Source organism: Alosa sapidissima, chromosome 20 (assembly GCF_018492685.1).
Source record: "Alosa sapidissima isolate fAloSap1 chromosome 20, fAloSap1.pri, whole genome shotgun sequence".
Taxonomy (NCBI): Eukaryota; Metazoa; Chordata; class Actinopteri; order Clupeiformes; family Clupeidae; genus Alosa; species Alosa sapidissima.
Window position 1 is genome coordinate 29,668,140 of NC_055976.1, and position 18,999 is coordinate 29,687,138.

Consider the following 18,999-nt stretch of genomic DNA (forward strand, 5'->3'; position numbering starts at 1 on the left):
TATATGACTCCAACAGAACACTCACAGAAAGGAGAGTGGTGCCAAACTACAAGACAGCCAGCATGTAAGCAAGGCCTTGTTTGTCCTTGTTTGGCTACTCATTTGTCTACTTCCTGAAGAGGCTGAAGCATGCTGGCCTTGACACCTCAGTCACACTAGTGTGCCCCGGCACAGTGGTTGAAAAACACTGACCTAAACCATATATTTTCTGAAAGCCTATAGCCTCTAGATGTCAATTAATATACATTAGGACATGTCCCACCTTTCTACTGACTTTGACAATATACAAAATAGTGCCATGTATACATTTATATCCTCCAAAGTTTGCAGGAAGGTGGGCCATGTGCTAGTGTATGTTAACTCACATGTACAAGTGACAGGCTTTAAGAAAATATATGGTTTGCATGGCTGAAACTGCTTTGCCTTTGTGTTGGAGCTCAAAATGTTCTAAACATATCTTAAATTTCTCTCTTCTACTTATGTTTTCACAGATCCTTGCTCCTGATATCCTTATGTATGCATTCCATTTCATTATATGACTCCAACAGGACACCTACACAAAGGAGCTGTTAAAGCAGTGTCCTTCTACAAACAACAAGACAGCGAGCATGTAAACAAGGCCTTGTTTGTCCACTTCCTGAAGGGGCTGAAGCATGCTGGCCTTGACACCTCAGTCCTTGCTTCCATTTACAGCTGTGTTGTGGAGCGCATTCTCACATCCTATGGTCTGCAGCGGGTGGTGTCATCGCGTTATTTATCATCGTTTGTGTAAATCTTACACATCTTACACAAAAGTCTAAAATAATCTAAACCTAATTTACTCTCCATGTATAGATCAAGATAGACTTGCAGAACAGGCTGCAGGGCAACAGTCTGATAGCCTGCATGAAAGCATAAATGGTCCGCACTTGTTAAAGAGTGCAATTATCAAAGGGCCCTTGAATTGTGTTTTTTTAAACCAAGGAGGATGGCTGTAGCGATGCTGTCAGCTCTGCCATAAGCAGTGACTGTGATTACGTTTGCACATTTTGAAAATGTTGTTTTTCTTTCTTTTGCATTCTTTTCCACTTCATTGTTGTATAGTTTGTATAATGTTTGTTAAAGTTGCACACATTAATTCACTGTTCTTATTTGTAAAAAATTGTATAGTGTGGTATAGTTTGTATGGTGGAGTCTTTATTGTATCGTACAAACAAGAACACCCCACCCCACCATACCACTTTGACTAACCAATTTTCTGCGGGAAACCCTGGAGGCTTTCTACAGGTATTTTGTGAAACATAGGGGTTTCTATGGTAGTGGTTGCTAAGCTATTGCTAGGGTAACTGAGAAGGTTGCTATGGTGTTGCTACAGGATATATAGTGGTTGCTATGCAGGTTTATAGGGTAATCATGTTGGTTGCTAGGTTGGTGATAGAGTAACTGAGAAGGTTGCTAGGGTGTTGCTAGAGTAGATATGGTGGTGGCTATACTAAATTAAGTGGTTGCTATGCTGGTTGCTAGGGTAATTGAGATGGTTGCGAGGCTAGTCATGTTGGTTCACTATCAAAGTGGTTGCTAGGTTGGCATTGTACAGGTGGTTGCTAGGTTGTTGATAGGGTGTTGCTAGGGTAGATATGGTGGTTGCTATTCCAAATAAAGTGGTTGCTATGCTGGTTGCAAGGTTAATCATGTTGGTTGCAATGGTGGTTGCTCGGTTGACATTGTGGTGGTAGTTGTGAGGTTGTTGGTAGGGTAATTAATATGGTTGCTAGGTTGTTGCTATGGTTCTTATGTTGGTTGCTAGGTTGTTGCTAGGGTAACTTAGAAGAATTTTGTTCAGCTAATACATTTTGGCCTACACTATTAAGGGACAGCTGAATTGACCATCTAAACCATATATTTTCTTAAAGCCTATAGTCTGTAGATGTCAATTAATATGAATTAAGACATGTCCAACATTCCTACTTACTTTGGTGCATCATATAGGCTTAAGCAATACTGCTATTTTTGCTCTTAGACTATAAAAATCCATAATCACTTTAAAAATGCTAATTTTTTAGTTTTTGAAAGTCAATTTCTTTAAATCATGCTTGAAATTGTAACCATATTCTTTATTGAGTTATGTTAATTGACTATAATACTATTGTATTGTCATCCTTCTTTGGGACTTGAGTACTTCAATATCCCCTTCATGTATCAATGTACATTAAAGCATCTTTGATAGTAAAGGACTCTCCATGTAAATAATTACTTGAATTGTCTTTCACTTGTACTGGTTCTATATGTTTGGACCACTGATTGACTGCACTCTGGTTTTCATCAGCAAGGTCAAGGCTTAAATTAACCTCAGATAAGTCTGTTTTCATCACATGCATTATATGTGCTAATGTTGTGAAGTAATTGGTGTGACCCTACAAAGGCCTGTCTGACCTATGACCTAATAACCTAGGGTTAGTAAATATGGGATCGGAGTGAAATTACTTCACACATTCAGAAACCTCAAAGTGAAATGACCTCACACATCCAGGAAGCTACAGCAATACAAACTCAGCTACAGGTCTCAAATACGGCAAACCAGTTGCCAATTTCTATGCCCTTTATATCAATTTGTGCCACATGTTATTAGTTGAAAATTACTGGTGTAAGCTTATCTGACCTGTCTGACCTTTGCAATTCATGGACATGTACACATTGGTTTCACATTTCTAACAAGAATATGACTGATTAAATTTGACATGTAACATCCTTGGATGACACAAAATATAGTGAAATGGACTCAACCCTCACATATTCACAGACTCTGTAGCACCCCCTACAAATCCTTTTTTTTTTTTTTCAATCTTTGGCTCCGCCTCCTGGCAACACACAAGCAGCTATATTTGAGTATGTAGTTAAATCGCATCTCACATATTCACAGACTCTATAGCACCCCCTAGAAATCCAATATTTCCTATATTTGGCTCCGCCTCCTGGCAACACACAAGTCATTAGATGTCCCAAATTTGACAAACTAATTTGTTATCATCCCGTGTATCAAAATATGTGCCACATGTTGGTACTATCTTGAATTAACTAGTGTAATCCTATCAAGGCCTGTCTGACCTATGCAAATTATGGCCATCTAAACCTAGGGTTAGCATTTCTAACTTGCATACCTCATAAACAGACTAAATTTGGCATGTGACATCTATCTATGACATAAAATATATGAGATACGTAAAATCACACCTCACACATTCATAGACTCTATAGCGCCCCCTAGAAATCTACATTTTCCAATCTTTGGCTCCGCCTCCTGACAACATACAAGCAGCTGGAGGTCTCAAATTTGACAAACAAGTTTGTTATCATTCCCTGTATCAAAATATGTGCCACATGTTGGTACTATCTTGAATTAACTGGTGTAATCCTATCAAGGCCTGTCTGACCTATGCAAAATATGGCCATCTAAACCTAGGGTTAGCATTTCTAACTTGCATACCTCATAAACAGACTAAATTTGGCATGTGACATCTATCTATGACATAAAATATATGAGATACGTAAAATCACACCTCACACATTCATAGACTCTATAGCGCCCCCTAGAAATCTACATTTTCCAATCTTTGGCTCCGCCTCCTGACAACATACAAGCAGCTAGAGGTCTCAAATTTGACAAACATGTTTGATATCATTCCCTGTATCAAAATATGTGCCACATGTTGACATTTCATGAAATAATGGGTGTGACACTTACCTAGGCCGGTCTGGCCATATGGGTGTCTCAATTGTAGTTTCTGAGTATGTCCGGTGCATCAAACTTGCCATGGCAGGTAAGATCAGTGAAATTGGGTTTATTTCAGCACAGCACACCTCTGTGTATCATATTCAATCAAAATATGGATGTTTTAATGGTTTGTTTATGATTTAATAACTTTTGTTGGTCAACATCTGTCAAAAAATGCTCTCTGAACGGCCATTTCTGAAGATTTCTTGTGCATCAAAATTCCCACAGCACCTTAGATTAGTGAAATTGGGTTTATTTCAGCACAGCACACCTCTGTGTATCATATTCAATCAAAATATGGATGTTTTAATGGTTTGTGTATGATTTAAGAACTTTTGTTGGTCAACATCTGTCAAAAAATGCTCTCTGAACGGCCATTTCTGAAGATTTCTTGTGCATCAAAATTCCCACCGCACCTAAGATAAGTGAAATTGGGTTTATTTCAGCACAACACACCTCTGTGTATCATATTCAATCAAAATATGGATGTTTTAATGGTTTGTGTATGATTTAAGAACTTTTGTTGATCAACATCTGTCAAAATAATGCTCTCTGAACGGCCATTTCTTAAGATTTCTTGTGCATCAAAAGTACCACAGCACCTAAGATAAGTGAAATTGGGTTTATTTCAGCACAACACACATCTGTGTATCAAGATCAATCAAAATATGTAAGTTTGTGATTGCTTTAAACAGGGGGTTGTCCAATACACATAAAACAAACAGCAAAGGTACATGCTAATACAAAGCAGCACTACAGGCACTAAATAATAATTTACATTTGATCAGATTCACTTTTATTGTCATTGTGCAGAGTAAAAGTACAAACAGGGTTCCCACTCTAAGTCAAATGTAAAATTCTATGACTTTTCCCTGACAAAACACCTGAATTTCCATGACTTACAATATACCGACCAATGATTTCAGAGCACCCGCATCAAGAGTCTTTTACTTTTTTAGAGTGGGAGATGAATAAATAGGCATTGAATTAACACAGTTGGGCTACTCAAGCAAGCTGTAAAGCTAATAACCAGATATACACCAATACTATGTGGAAATATGTTATGCATTTTGGCTAGTACATCATAAACTACTACGACAAAATTCTCTGATATTCCATGACTTTGCCCCCAAAATGATAAAAATTCCCTGACTTTCCATGTCTGGAATAGACTTCTATTACCCGTGGGAACCCTGTACAAAGCAAAAGTGCAATGTGATATACAAAGTATAGACAGATGGTGCATAGGCAGGACAAGAAATACTGTATAGTGTCGTGTAGACAGTAATATGCAGTTGGTTTACAGCAGGTGGTTTAGAGTAATATACATTAGATATAAATATGGGCAGTGTATTAACAGAACATATGAGAAAAACAGAATAAATATGGATATTCAGTATGAATCATATAGACAGATATGTGCAGTGTGGTAACAGTACCATTGTAGCGCAGAAACAGTAACATTATAAGAGCATGAAGAGCAGTAGAATATGGTTATGTATAATTGTAATTACAGTATGTGCATTTGTAAATAAATAACACTATGGGTGGGATAGGGTATTTGGGGGCTTAGTTGATTGGTTGTCACCGGTGGGGTATACTACGAAGCACGTTAGACATATCTAGGTTATGTCTACATATCGAGGCTTGACAAAGCCTTGACTCAGGGGTATATGTTAAGTGATACTACGATAGCAGTTATGTGATATATTTGTCAAACTAGGCTTCCAGCTCAGATCTGTGCGCGTTCTCGGTGTTGGGATGACGTTGGCCAATCGTGAAACGTGGAGACGCACAAGACCGCCTCTATTTAAAAACAATTACTTCCGCATTCATGAGCGATAGCTTAATCTACACTGCGGTAATTTTTTGTGTCTAACCTATAACATCAAATAAATCAACTGTCATCAGTTGTTGTATGGTATGCACGTCCATAGTGGGATATTTGCACGCACAGCACTATTAAAGTGCATCCGAGATCCAAAATGTTAGTAGAGGTGGAGCTCCACCTGTACGATATATGACAGAATCCTACACGTGAGATAACTTCGTTTCTAAGACAATTGATTGGTCAGTGGGCGGTAGATTACACGATTTGAGCTATAACTTAGCACATAACCTCCTCCCGACCAGGTTTGGTTGACAGCATAAGATACCATGGTGATACAGCGACACTAAAACAGATCCACTTTCGTGTCACAGCATACCCTGGCTTTGAGCGCAACATACCTCGCTAACCGACTAATCGAGATTCGTAGTATACACCACGGGATACAGAGCTACAGTCCAGTCGGGTGACAGCCACAGAAAAGAAGCTTCCTCTGAACCTGCTGGTTCGGGTGCAGAGAGACCTGTAATAATAATAATAATAATAATAATAATAATAAAGACAGTAATATTTTTCAAGACCATAGAGAATGCTGTACTCCAGTCTTGAGGCGATGAGGGCATGGATGAGAATGATGCATTGTTGAGCCGTCTGGTCACAGTAACACAAGACCCATCCTGTCAGACTAGGCCAGAAGTCCCGTCACCGGAATGATGTAGAGGACTTTGAGACAGTCATGTGGCGCCTTTGACCAGTGGTCACAATACAGAGGACCCCTGGCCAGTCAATGAGCAGTGCTTGACAAACATCATGTGTAGAAGACCCATTTTGCAAAACGATGTAGACACCCATCTATTCTCAGGAGCAGTCCTTCTATAACGGGCAGGAACAGCTGCAGAAAAATCCCCGGGCTTTGCCTTGCTCCTTCCTGGCATGTCTTTCTGCTTTGGGGATAACCAAACAGCTGACAACCTGGAAATTAGAAATAGAGATAAAACAAGTGTACAAAGAAAGAAACTACAATCTCAGTGTATCTCTTGACATGTTCAAACATACTGATGACTATAAAGTCCACTTATAAAATGCAGGTCTATGCCTTTCATATAGTGTGCCAAAGTATTTAAGGAGGGTGGGCCAAGTCCTAGTATGTGTTTCTCGATCTACAATATGGGCCTATGTACGCCTTATGATGCACCAAAGTCAGTAGGAAGGTGGGACATGTCTTAATGTATATTAATTGACATCTAGAGGCTATAGGCTTTCAGAAAATATATTGTTTAGGTGGTCAATTCAGCTGTCCCTTAATAGTATAGCCCAAGATATATCAGTTGTACAATCGGTTTCTCGATCTACAATATAGGCCTATATACGCCTTATGATGCACCAAAGTCAGTAGGAAGGTGGGACATGTCTTAATATATTTTAATTGACATCTATAGGCTATAGGCTTTCAGAAAATATATGGTTTAGGTGGTCAATTCAGCTGTCCCTTAATATTATAGCCCAAGATGTATCAGCTGTACAATGCGTTTCTCGATCTACATTATGGGCCTATGTACGCCTTATGATGCACCAAAGTCAGTAGGAAGGTGGGGCATGTCTTAATGTATATTAATTGACATCTAGAGGCTATAGGCTTTCAGAAAATATATGGTTTAGGTGGTCAATTCAGCTGTCCCTTAATAGTATAGCCCAAGATGTATCCGCTGTACAATGTGTTTCTCGATCTACAAAATGGGCCTATGTACGCCTTATGATATGTCAAAGTCAGTAGGAAGGTGGGACATGTCTTAATGTATATTAATTGACATCTAGAGGTTATAGGCTTTCAGAAAATATATGGTTTAGGTGGTCAATTCAGCTGTCCCTTAATATTATAGCCCTAGATGTATCAGCTGTACAATGTGTTTCTTGATCTACATTATGGGCCTATGTACGCCTTATGATGCACCAAAGTCAGTAGGAAGGTGGGACATGTCTTAATGTATATTAATTGACATCTAGAGGCTATAGGCTTTCAGAAAATATATGATTTAGGTGGTCAATACAGCTGTCCCTTAATAGTATAGCCCAAGATGTATCCGCTGTACAATGCGTTTCTCGATCTACAATATGGGCCTATATTTAGCACAGCGACAACCATATCTAGCAAAATCACAGTAAAAGTAATGTAAAAGTGACGTAAAATACCTGCCAATTGTCCTCTGTATCCACCGCTGCAGTAGACCATGATGTGAGGATGCACTCCATAACACAGCTGTTAATGGAAGCAAGGAGGCCAGCATGCCTCTTCAGGAAGTAGACAAATGAGTAGCCAAACAAGGACAAACAAGGCCTTGCTTACATGCTGGCTGTCTTGTAGTTTGGCACCACTCTCCTTTCTGTGAGTGTTCTGTTGGAGTCATATAATGAAGTGCAACCCATACATCGGGATATCAGGAGCAAGGATCTGTGAAAACATAAGTAGAGGGGAGAAAAAAAAGACATAAAGATATGTCGAGAAAACATTGCAGGACCATCCCTAAACAACACATCAGGACACCTTTCTTTCCTTTTTCATTTGATCACTACTGCAATTCATAGACATATGTTGTATACAGGTGGGACAAAGGTAAAACCGATGTGGGTATTTATGCTATTATAGAATAGGCTACTAAAATATAACTCCACAACTTCAAGTGTCAACACTGTAGTTTTGGAGGAGTATTTGTAGTTCTTATGCAGGAAAATCAGTATAGGCTACTTTGGACATTAAAAGCTGCATGCACTACGTAGTACACACAAGCGTACAATGCATTATTTTGGAGATAGAAATGTTGTACTGCTTTGTTTTTCAGAAAAACAGTAGTAGCCTATAACAGAATTTTTTGTCACATGAATTACCCAGACCCAAAGAAACAAATAGCTTATTACGTGAAACTGACCTGCTTATAATTTAATGTCAAACACCATCTCAACTAATTGAAAAGAAGGATTGTATCACCATCACACTCATTCCAATAATTTAACCATAACGTGTCGTGAACAACGATTTATTTGGCTAATTATCATGTATTTGTCCACGTCTTTTACCATTATAAGACATTGAATTGTACTAAGAAATTGCTAATTTCAATTAACCAGACCCAAAGAAACAAATAGCTTATTACATGAAACTGACCTCATTATAATTTAATGTCAAACACCATGTCAACTAATTGAAAAGCAGGATTGTATCACCATCGCATTCATTTCAATAATTTAACCATAACGTGTAGTGAACAATGATTTATTTAGCTAATTATTACGTAGGCTATTTGTCCACGTCTTTTACACTTATAAGACATTGACTAAGAAATTGCACTGATTTTGCGTGATTCTAGCTGTTTTACAGCATGAAGGAGTTTTGGTCAGGATAAGTATCTCTATATTTTGTTCGAAACAACAAAAAACAACTATTTGTTATAATTATTATTATTATTTACTAAATTTACGTAGTTTAACTTACCTTACCCCACACGGCCAGCTCTCGCTCTACGATGCGTTTCCGCTTTCTTGTGGTGGCGTGTGTCACATGACAGCAACCAGCCTATCACACTGCGGCTCTTATACGGGGCTCTTCGGCGTTTTTCGAACGTTTACATACCACATAAAATCTGCAGATGACACTGTCAGACACCAAACAGGACGAGGACCACAATTGCGTCACGTTCAAAAGTTTATTTAAGGGTTGGGGGTTTCAGGGGTTCCGGGGGGGGGGTACAGGAGTTCCAAGAGTCTGCGTGTGTGTGTTCCCCCAGTAGCCGAACAGCGAAGGCAGGAGCTGGATGATCCGGGAAGTCCTGGGGGAAACACACACACAACAGCAATTGAAACGAAGCAGCAGTACAGTCAAGGACTAGGCGGTATTTGTAGAAGAGGGACGGAAGGCAGGTCAAGATTACCGGGGCTGGAGAACACAGAAGTAGTCGAGCGGGTCCGGGATCACAGGCAAAGAGTCAGAGGCGTTTTCAATAAACAGGCAGGTAACTGGTGCTGGTTGCAGACGATCTGACAAGTGTGGACTGAAAAGCAAGGCTTTATATAGAGGGCATGATGAGTGGTGAATGCAGTGCAGCTGGTAGGTAACGAGGGTGAGGCAGAGCAGAGCAGGAACAGGTGGAGGTCATCAGACTTCAATCCGCACGTGTTACCAGGCAGAGAGAGAGCTCATGACAGAACCCCCCCCCTAAGGGACGGCCCCAGAAGTCCCCAAGAGTGACACCACGTCGGGAGGGCGGAGGGGAGCCGGTGGAGGGCTAGAATTCCTCCGAGCGGTCCGAGTGAACATCCTCATCCTCGGAGGGAGCTGGAGGGTCGTGGACAGAAGACGGGACAGGTACCGAGACAGGGTCAGGGTCAGGCACATGACAGGAAGCCGGGCGGGCAGGACGGTTAGGGACCCCTCTGGGGCGGCCCCTACGGATTGCAGGTTGATCAGGATGCAGACGGTGGAAGTCGGCGATGAGTGTCCGGTCCACAATCCGACTGGCTGGCACCCAGGTTCTCTCCTCAGGTCCATAGCCCTCCCAGTCGACGAGATACTGGAGGCCCCTACCTCGCCGTCTGGACCGAAGCAGGCGTCGAACGGTGTACACCAGCCCACCGTCAACGAGGCGAGGAGGAGGAGGAGGAAGCGGCACGGGGACCAGCGGGCTTTCATGCGTCGGCTTGACTTTCGAAACATGGAAAGTAGGGTGCACCCTCATGGAGGTTGGCAACTGGAGCCGGACTGCGGTTGGGCTGATGACCCTCTGGATAGGGAACGGGCCGAGGAATCGAGGTGCCAGTTTACGCGATTCCACCCGCAGTGGGAGATCCTTGGCTGACAGCCACACCTTCTGGCCAACACGGTAGGCGGGTGCCGGCGATCTTCGGCGGTTAGCCCCAGTGGCATAGCTGACAGCTGACTTGAGTAGCGTGGCACGAGCTTGTGACCAGGTACGACGGCAACGGCGGGCATAGGCGAGGGCAGACGGGCAGGACACATCTCCTTCCTGGCTGGGGAACAGGGGGGGCTGGTAGCCATACACACACTGGAAAGGTGACATACCAGTGGCAGAGCAGGTGAGGGAGTTGTGAGCATACTCTATCCACATCAGTTGTTGTGCCCAAGCCTGGGGTTTGCGAGAAACCATGCACCGCAGCGCCTTCTCCAGCTCCTGGTTTGCCCGCTCGGATTGACCATTGGACTGGGGGTGGAACCCAGAGGTGAGACTCACTGTGGCCCCTAGAAGACGGCAGAACTCCTTCCAGAATGTAGAGGTAAATTGCGGGCCTCGGTCAGAGACAACATCCCTGGGCAGCCCGTGTAGACGGAAGACATGATCAAGAACAGCCTGGGCAGTCTCTCTGGCAGATGGCAGTTTAGGGAGGGGAATGAAGTGTGCCATCTTGCTAAACCGGTCAACCACAGTGAGAATGACAGTCATCCCACCTGATGGTGGGAGGCCAGTTACAAAGTCCAAGGAGACGTGGGACCAGGGTCGTGTGGGCACAGGCAAGGGCTGGAGTAAACCAGCGGGGGGGCCGAGTGGAGGACTTGTTCTGATTGCAGGTGGGGCAGGCACGGACGAATTCTCGGACATCCCTTCTCAAAGACGACCACCAAAAGCGCTGGGCAAGGAGATGGCAGGTGCGGGCGGAGCCCGGGTGGCAGGCAAGGCGGGAGTTGTGTCCCCACTGTATGACCCGGGACCTCAAATTATCTGGGACGAAGAGACGACCGTCTGGGCATGCACTGGGACTGGGATGGTCACGGAGGGCCTCTTGAATTTCCTCCTCAATATCCCAGGTCAGGGCAGCTACGACGCAGGGATCGGGCAGAATTGATGCAGGTTCCTGGGAAGGGGCGTCATCCTTATGAAACTGACGGGAGAGAGCGTCCGGCTTGGTGTTCCGAGAACCTGGGCGGTATGACAGGGTGAAGTTGAATCTGGTGAAAAACAAGGCCCAGCGGGACTGTCTGGGGTTAAGACGTTTGGCATTGCGGATGTATTCGAGGTTTTTGTGATCGGTCCAGACCAGGAACGGAACTGTGGACCCCTCCAGCCAGTGACGCCACTCCTCCAGGGCAAGCTTGACAGCCAACAGCTCACGGTTTCCAACATCATAATTGCGCTCTGCAGGTGAAAGCCGGCGAGAGAAAAATGCACAGGGGTGCAACTTGTTGTCCTCCTCTGCCCGTTGAGAGAGTATGGCCCCGACTCCCACGTCTGAGGCATCCACCTCGACAACGAACTGCCGGTCTGAATCCGGCATCTGGAGGATGGGGGCAGTGGTGAACCGGGCCTTGAGGGTATGAAAGGCTGTGTTGGCCTCTGGGGTCCAGGAAAAGGGGTGTTTGATGCTGGTCAGAGCTGTGAGGGGAGCGGCGACGGAGCTGTAGTTCCGGATGAATTTCCGGTAGAAATTGGCAAAACCGAGGAATTGCTGCAGCTTCTTCCTATTCCCCGGAACTGGCCAGGAGGTAACTGCCGAGACCTTTGCAGGGTCCATCTGGATATTGCCTTCAGCGACGATGTATCCCAGGAATGACACAGTCTGAGCATGGAACTCGCATTTCTCCGCCTTGACATAGAGAGAGTTCTCCAGGAGCCGTCGAAGAACCAGCTGGACATGACGGATGTGTTCGGACAGAGTTCTGGAGAAAATTAAGATGTCGTCCAGGTACACGAAGACGAATTTATTCAGCATGTCCCGCAGCACATCATTCACCAGCGCCTGGAATACCGCTGGGGCGTTGGTGAGGCCAAATGGCATTACCAGGTACTCATAATGGCCGGTGTGGGTGTTGAATGCTGTCTTCCACTCGTCACCCTCCCTTACTCGCACTAGGTGGTAAGCATTTCTAAGGTCCAGTTTGGTGAAAATAGTGGATCCCTGGAGCAATTCAAAAGCAGAGGTGAGTAAAGGCAGAGGGTACCGGTTCTTCACTGTGACATCATTCAGACCTCGATAATCAATGCAGGGGCGAAGAGAACCATCTTTCTTTCCCACAAAGAAGAACCCGGCACCAGCAGGAGAGGAAGACGGGCGGATGAGTCCAGCTGCCAGGGAGTCCCTGATGTAATCCTCCATAGTTTTTCTTTCAGGAGGGGATAGTGAGTAGAGGTGACCTTTGGGTGGAGCAGTCCCAGGGAGGAGATCAATGGCACAGTCGTACGGACGGTGTGGGGGCAGAGATGTGGCTTTGGTCTTGTTGAACACCTCTCGGAGGCCATGGTAACATTCAGGGACATTAGAAATGTCGTGGGCAATGCTGGGGGGTACTGAGCCGGGGGGCAGCGAGGCAGCACGCAAACAGGTCAGGTGGCAGGCATTTCCCCACTCTTTCACAGTTCCGGAGGCCCAATCGAGGTGAGGATTGTGGAGACGGAGCCAAGGGTAGCCCAGGATTAGGGGTTGGCCTGGAGAGCTGAGCAGGTGGAAGCGGATGGTCTCTCGGTGGTTTCCTGACACCATCATTGAGATGGGGGCTGTGATGCTGGTAACTGTGCCAATTGCGTGACCGTCCAGGGCCCGGGCTGGAACAGGAGTGGACAAGCGATGGCTTTCCAAGCCCAGCTGACGAGCAAGTCCTGTGTCAATAATGTTTGCTTCTGCGCCAGAGTCCACCAGGGCTGCCAGGGTGTGGGTGGAATCAGACAGGTGAAGACAGACTTGGATGAGGGGTTTACGGCTGATGGAGGGCTGAATGTTCATTGAGCTCATCCGGATTCCTCCTACATCTGGTGAGCTCCGGCTTTTGCTGGACAGGTGGCGACTCGATGACCATCACCACCACAGTACAGGCACAAGTTGGAGGTGATGCGTCGCTGGCGCTCTGCAGGGGTTAGGGAGGTGCGGCCGATCTCCATCGGTTCAGACTGGTCCGGCTGGCTAGATGGTGTGGCAGGTGCGGACAGAAGGGCAGTTGGGACACTCCGTGTGCTGGTGGATGGACTCTGGCGCCCTCTCTCATGACGGCGGGCCTGGATCCTGCGGTCGATGCGGACAGCCAGAGCAATGGCTTCATCAAGAGTGGGGGGTTGATCATGGGAAACCAGCTCGTCCTTTATGTAGTCCGCCAGGCTGTGGAGGAAAGCATCCACCAATGCTTCCATGTTCCAGGAGCTCAGACTTGCCACGGTTCGAAAGTCGATGGAGTAATCCGCAACAGTCCTTCTGCCTTGGCGAATACTCATCAGGATCCGAGATGCCTCGGCTATTGTGGATTCCAAATCGAATACCTTGAGCATCTCCTCTGCGAATAGGTTGAAGGTTGCACATGCTGGGGTCTGGCGCTCGAACTCCGCCGTTCCCCAGAGTCGAGCTCGGCCCGTCAGGTGAGTGATCACGTAACCGACCCTCGCCCCTTCAGTGGCAAAAGTCCTGGGTTGCAGGGTAAACTGGACACGGCAGCTCGTCAGGAACGCCCGTACCTGGGTTGGGTCGCCGCTGAACCGCTCTGGATTGCCGATCCTGGGTTCTGGGGCTCCGGCAGCCACGGTAGCAGTGGACTGGGCAGGAGACTCGGGTGCTGGGCCGGTGAGCAGGCTGGCTGGGGCTGGGCCGGTGGGAGCAGGCAGAGGAGAAAGGTTGGTGAGAAGTTGAATGATCATTGCAAGTTGTTGCTGTTGCTGCTGGAACTGCTGACGCTGGCTCAAGCCGGCTTGAAGTAGGGAGGCAATGTCAGCAGTGTTGCGGTTTACCTCTCTCTCTGTCTCTTCCAGGCGTTGCATGGCGGTGGGTGGTTCTGGTTCGTCGGTTTCCATGCTGGTTCGACCGTGCGCTGGGTCCATGTTTGGTCAGATCGTACTGTCAGACACCAAACAGGACGAGGACCACAATTGCGTCACGTTCAAAAGTTTATTTAAGGGTTGGGGGTTTCAGGGGTTCCGGGGGGGGGGTACAGGAGTTCCAAGAGTCTGCGTGTGTGTGTTCCCCCAGTAGCCGAACAGCGAAGGCAGGAGCTGGATGATCCGGGAAGTCCTGGGGGAAACACACACACAACAGCAATTGAAACGAAGCAGCAGTACAGTCAAGGACTAGGCGGTATTTGTAGAAGAGGGACGGAAGGCAGGTCAAGATTACCGGGGCTGGAGAACACAGAAGTAGTCGAGCGGGTCCGGGATCACAGGCAAAGAGTCAGAGGCGTTTTCAATAAACAGGCAGGTAACTGGTGCTGGTTGCAGACGATCTGACAAGTGTGGACTGAAAAGCAAGGCTTTATATAGAGGGCATGATGAGTGGTGAATGCAGTGCAGCTGGTAGGTAACGAGGGTGAGGCAGAGCAGAGCAGGAACAGGTGGAGGTCATCAGACTTCAATCCGCACGTGTTACCAGGCAGAGAGAGAGCTCATGACAGACACAGCAATAGTGGGGTTAATACAGAATAGCGAGGAGACCAACTACAGGGCCTGGGTGGATCAATTCGCGAAATGGTGTAGGTTCAGCTGTCATCTTCTAAATATACAGAAAACAAAGCAAATAATAATAGACTACAGTACAGAACTGGGAGCCAGCCCCCCCAGTGTATGGTTAAAAATGGTGAGGATGTTGTGATTGTAGTCGAGTACAAGTACTTAGGCACAATAATAGATAATAAGTTGCAATGGGACAGTAATACCAACACCATCTATAAAAAGGGGCTGCAGAGGCTGCATTTTATGTGCAAACTAAGACAATTTAGAGTGGATAGAGATATATTATTTTTCTATCATTCATTTGTGAAGAGCATGCTACTTTTTTGTTGTGTTACCTGGTATTTCTCTTTGTCAGTGACCAAAAAAAAAAAAACTGAGCAAGATAGTTAACATGGCCAGCAAGATTGAGGGGCAAAAACCAGACAGTATTGCTACGACCTGTGAAAGAAGGGTGTTGAAGAAAGGTCATGCAAATAATAGAGATATGTCACATCCCATACACCAGGCATATGAGGTGTTGCCATCAGGGAGGTTCAGGCTACCTTCTTTCCAAACAAATTGAGCCAGTAGGTAATTCATTCCAACTAGCATTGCATTGATGAACAAGACGTTACCTGCAGGACGATGTACTTTCTTTCCAGCTGGACTATCACAGTATGCACAACTGCACTTTATCATTCTATAAATGTGTAGTGGGGTCTGTGCCTTCTGCCCTGATGTTGTGTATGTGTGGGAGTGTGGTAGGGTGGGGGCGGTTGGGGTGAGGGAAATTCTGGTCTATATTCCGTCTTGTATTCAGTCTTGTCTAACTGTCTACTGTATGGCGCAGAACAATTTTCCGAAAGGACAAATAATAAATCTATCTATCTATCTATTATTTTAGAAGATTTTGGTTTGATTTTGGTTTGAACACCTTTCTACGAAAATCAATCTTGGGATAAAGTAATTATACACTACTCACCCTGGGGCTCATATAGGGTTTTTCCTCTAGACCCTGCAAGTGGCAATAAAGACAATTTAGACCACCATGGCGTAAAGTATATAAGCATGCTTAAAATGCAACAAGTACAAAAAAGATACAAACACAATCATACACAGTCATATTTTTATGTCTGTTGGACAATTCAATCATCCACACTCATCCCTCTCCTTCCAAGGGACATATGCATCTCTTTGCATTCAACGTAGTTTTCAACAACAACAATAACAAACAGCAACAAAGCTTTTCTACATATGGGTGTAGAATTTTTGATAACATATGGCTCCTTTTATCCTAAAGAATGTCAAATACATACCGACTGGCTCATCAAAACAGGAAAGGCTATCCAGACCAAGTCCATGTAGATCCTTCACAGTTGAAAATGAAGAGGCCTTATCTGAAAAAGATCAATAGAAACCTTACTCTAAATCTCAATCCAAGAACAATTACTATGTGTTCTCCTTTTCTTCAGTAGCAAATACACTGCCCGTGAATCAGAAATCAGAAATATATTGGTGTCCCAATATAATGTTTACTCATAACAGCTGGCAATAGTGATTGCATGCAGATAAGTAACCGTGCAGCAAGATTGTGTCAACTTAATGTTACAGTTTGTGGCATTGGACAGTTAGGAAACAGTAGGTGAGTGGCGTGGGTCAGCATAGGAGATGGTAGACGAGTTGTGCTGGACAGTAGGCAAGAGGCAAAAGATAGTAGGCAAGTGGCGCAGGGCAGTAAAGGAGACAGTAGGAGAGTGGCATGGAATAATAGGAAACAGACACGTCACCAACAACAGTGCGAGTGGCCTACTGTAATTACTGCTATTATTATCATTATTATGTATTATTTATGTATTATTATCAATTTGTTTTGTTATAGGCTAGACACACATTCCATATTCACTGTATAGGCTATTTCTGTCACTGTACACATGTCATCTGGAAAACTTGCCTATTTATCTAACTGTTGTACATAATTAATCTTGATCGTCTACATAACTGCTTCTTTGCACTTCTGGTTGGATGTCAACTGCATTTCATTGGCTCTGTACCTGTAGCCTATTTTAAATTACAATAAAGTTGAATCTAATCTAAATCTAGCCTAATCTCTCTAATATTATGGGCTACACACATTGCAATTCTCTATTGAATTAAACCCCTCTCTTAATCAGGTTAAAGAAATACAATATTATATTATAATATAAGTGAATATCTAACATCTGGAGAACTGCTGTATCAGAATACAATTGTTTTATAGCTGATATGTGGCCTAAAACAATGCGCGTTTTCGCAACAAAATCTATTCACGTTCATCATGATTATCGATTATACATGCCTGGCTGATAGGCTACCTCCCAGCTGTTAGCTGTAGCCCACACTAACAATATTAGGCTACAATGTTAATTTACACAGACAACAGCTGTTTTACAGATTACTGTAACATTACATCATGCACGTTAGCTAAATTATAAGTTGTGCAAGCCTACTCTGAATTCACCGTATTGCCCATGCATAGGCTACTATTTCATGTTAAATCAACTTTAAAATGTTTTGCTCAATTGCTAGCAAAATGATCATGCTAGCGGCAGTAGCAAGGCTCGCCTCATTTCCCATTTGGATTCTTCTTTTTTCTCCGTCCCTGCTCGGTTCTTGTTTCTGGATTCTGGGGTTCAGCCTTCTAAAACTGCTAGCTAGAAGGTGGCTCCTTCTAACCCACAACTCAAAGCAGGCTTAAGAGTATGAAACTGCACGTCAAAAGCATCAAATAACATTCTAGCCATTTTGGGTCGGGCTTTTTTGACAGATGACGTGGTTCTGGCTGAAAGCGAAATACAACGTGATAGTAACACGATAATTACGTCCTGCTCAACACGTTTTTTAACAAGGAAACGTGTTACACAACACGTCCCAATAGATTAATTAACGTGACAGTGACACGTTCAGACGTGAGACTGGGTTGAGGGTAGCCTACACACAATGTACCCTTACTGCAATGGCTATATTTTGGATATATTTAGGCTACATAATATAGGCTTAAATGTCACTCGGATAGACCGATATTTTTTTAGTCTACTCAGCCGACAGTCCTGCATCAACTTGCATTGAAAACATTGAAGCTAGGCCTGCCTACATAGCCTAAACGAATGCTATAGGTTTTTCTAACATGTATGTTCGGTTAACTATCTGCTTTGCTTGTGAATGAAGTTGTAGCCTACTTCCTTTGTTCAATAAGTTGAACGATGCTGGCAAGCGTGTCCGTGTTTCTATGGAGTTACATTTGTTCCACTTTTATGAGCGAGCAATAGCACAATTTGAGCGGAGAAAAATATTTTGAGCGAGCACACAAATTATATTTTGAGGAAAAATGAAACTCGAGCACAAAAAAACTTGTAGTTGAGCAAACAGGAATCTATGTTGTGCTCCACAAATGTCTTTGCCTGTTTACTAATATCAATATGTATGTGCAGCCCCCTTTCTTTCAGTTTCACTGTACGTGCTCACGTAAACTGTTCCTCCGCTAGCTCAGGAGATCTCTGTCGCGCTCGCTCAACTTCGTCTGTGTGCTTGCTCAATACTGTCGACAACGTTACGTTTGTTCCACAATTCATCAACCAATCAGAAAATTCAGGGGCTGAAGTCCAATTCTCATTGGCTGCTGAAGTCCACAATTGAAGTCACTCTTTTGTTTTGGAACAAAGCAACCAGGTGGAGACTGACTTAAGGTGTTTCCAGTCAAACTCAAGAGGAGTATGTTATGTCTGTAATGTCAAAACCAAAGCAGCAATCTGACCAATGTGAGAGTAGTTTAATTGATTTTTGTTTTGTTTACAAGTTTTGCTCAGCTCTAAATATTGCTGTGTGAACACAAAACAAATAACAATCCCAAAATGTGTATCTCTTTAGCCTGTGATGCGTAACTAAATAGGTATGAAAGTGCCCTAGAAGCACCGCCATGATGACTGACCAGGTAGTGCTCAGACTCACCAGGGACCCAGTGGGGCTGCACTAAACCTGTC

At 44.3% G+C, this 18,999-nt stretch overlaps 1 long non-coding RNA gene across 1 annotated transcript; it reads right to left on the reverse strand.

Moving 5' to 3' along the window:
* Positions 1-5,907: 5,907 nt before the first annotated feature.
* On the reverse strand, positions 5,908-16,554 carry LOC121694282. The gene is made up of 5 exons (XR_006025721.1): positions 16,300-16,554; positions 15,966-15,998; positions 7,924-8,028; positions 7,770-7,836; positions 5,908-6,551 (listed from the first exon to the last, which is right to left on the reverse strand). It is a non-coding gene; the product is annotated as an uncharacterized LOC121694282 (long non-coding RNA).
* Between the last annotated feature and the right edge of the window lie 2,445 nt (positions 16,555-18,999).